Genomic DNA, 2209 nt, shown 5'->3' with positions numbered 1-2209 from the left:
TCAGTTCTATTCATAAGTAATACTGGTTTATTTGGTAAGTAAACTACTATATTCATAATAAATGCACTCATAATACTAAATATTTCTAATTTTTTAATAAAGTTATGTCTTCTCAAATTTATACTCTGCTAAATGCAATCTAATATACATTCTCAGAGGGTTTGCTTTAAATGAAGCTGGGTATCTAGAAAGTTAAGCTTATTAACATCATTTTTATTTCAAATTAAGCCACGCTGACCGCATTAATTGAAGGATTAACTCATTGCAACTCTGGCAGAACAGTCTGTTTAACACGTCAACAACACGTATTTATGACTGTGTTTATCTCTATATCAGAAGCTCACAGCAAGCATTTGACAAAAAATTAAGAACAGATTGAAAATTTCTGGGGCACCTGGGTGGCTCAGTTGGTTAAGCTTTTACCTTCAGCTCAAGTCATGATCCCAGGGTCCTGGGATGGAGCCCCAGTCTATGCTGAGCAGGGAACCTATTTCTCCTTCTCTCTGTCCCTTCTCCCTGACTTATGCTCCCTCTGGATTACACTGTGTAATCCAGAACTGATTAAAGGTCTGGAGATCTGGAGAATCCCATTCTAATAGAGACACCTCAGTCGAACTTCCCTCCAAGATGTCCCACTGTTAATGAGGCTGTGGGAGGAGGGGAAGCCCAGAATATTCCACAGGGAACAGCAGACGCCCCCTCTTGGGTTCCAAGTGCAAATACAGGCTGCTCTGTGTTGCAGGGAATATCTGTCCCCGACAGACATCAGAAGCAAGTCAGAACAAAGATAAAATGACACTCTGAGGCATGTTTGACACATAAATCTGTATGAATACCAACAACAAGAGAAGAGCTGGAAAGACGTCAACAAGAGGTCCCAATAAAGCTTATGGACAAGGGTTCATGCCCCCCAACCCCCCGAACAACAGTCTGGCATCACGCATAGACAAACGTGCCTTTGTGGCAGCTATGGGATCCATGTAAGGGCTTATGAAACTGTAGGGCCACCCAGAGATGAGGAGGGCCATTTTGAGAAGATAGGCCTGAACTCTGGTAGCTGATTCACCCGCTGAAGTCCCAGCGACAGATGCAGATACAACTCCGTAACCAGAAAACGTTACTGGAGCTGTGTTTGGATTTGATTGTGTCATGGTCAGCACCATACACAAAGGGACCCAAGAGACTCGTACCCACTGGTGGGTGGGTATGGGGATACAGATCTTGGTCATGGGCTCTAAACCCTGAAAAGCCTATGAACTGGCTCCAGTCCCACTTGGTCGAAGTGTGGGTGCTCCTGGAGAATGCTGACTTAGACAATCACCCATGAATGGGAGAGCCTTTATGGAAGTCCAGGATTCCAAGGAAGAAGCCCTACCAGACTGTTGGACAAAAGAAAAACAAGATTAGACCAATTGGAGATGGTAAGAGAAACTGCGTGACTTTATCTGCTTTATCATACCCCCAAGGTGGCACAGCTCGCTCCCAGGTGGCCCTTCTCAGCCGATGACTTCTCCTGCAGGGGAAAAGTGAGAGCGTGTGAATGAGTGTGTGAGAACGTGTTGTTTCACTGTGGTGGGTGACACTGCCAAACAGACCAAGTTCGCTTTCACCTCATCCAGAATACTGATTCATGAGCACAGCAGCCAAAGCTCAGAGAGATCTATCAAAGGAAAGCAGATTCAACTAACTGCACAAGGACCCCCTTGAGGGTCCTGTCCACGATCCACTGTGGATACCCCCAGATGGCCCATAGACACCCCCAGCACTCCATGCACTTACTCCCCCTGCCCCCACCCTATGAGCAATTCTCTGTGCACACTCCCAGGGGTGGCAAGAACAAGATTTGCAGACAGCTAGTGAGCATATGCAGAAAGCTGGCCCGAATCTGTGGGCCTGGAGGAGAATGCCATTGTGAAAGTAAAAGAGGTTGTCAGCCCACGGCCTGGTTGTGCTTAAAATAGACGGTTATATCTATAAGATGTTTTATGCAAGCCTCATAAAAACTGCAAAGCAAACCTCTAAAGTGGATACACAAAAGATAAAGAGAGGGGAATCAAAGCTGCTTCTTCAGCCAGATTTGTTTACCAGAAATGATTGTATGCACTTTCATGCTTTAAGACATTTTTTATAAACCAATTATTTCTGGTTTCCACTTCTTTGATTGATCTGTTCATTTACACGTAACTGGTTCTTGACCTCTGTTATTGAA

Source organism: Mustela nivalis, assembly GCF_964662115.1.
Source record: "Mustela nivalis genome assembly, chromosome: 11".
Classification (NCBI taxonomy): domain Eukaryota; kingdom Metazoa; phylum Chordata; class Mammalia; order Carnivora; family Mustelidae; genus Mustela; species Mustela nivalis.
The sequence above is the reverse complement of the archived record's forward strand: the minus strand, read 5'-3'. Positions refer to the sequence as shown.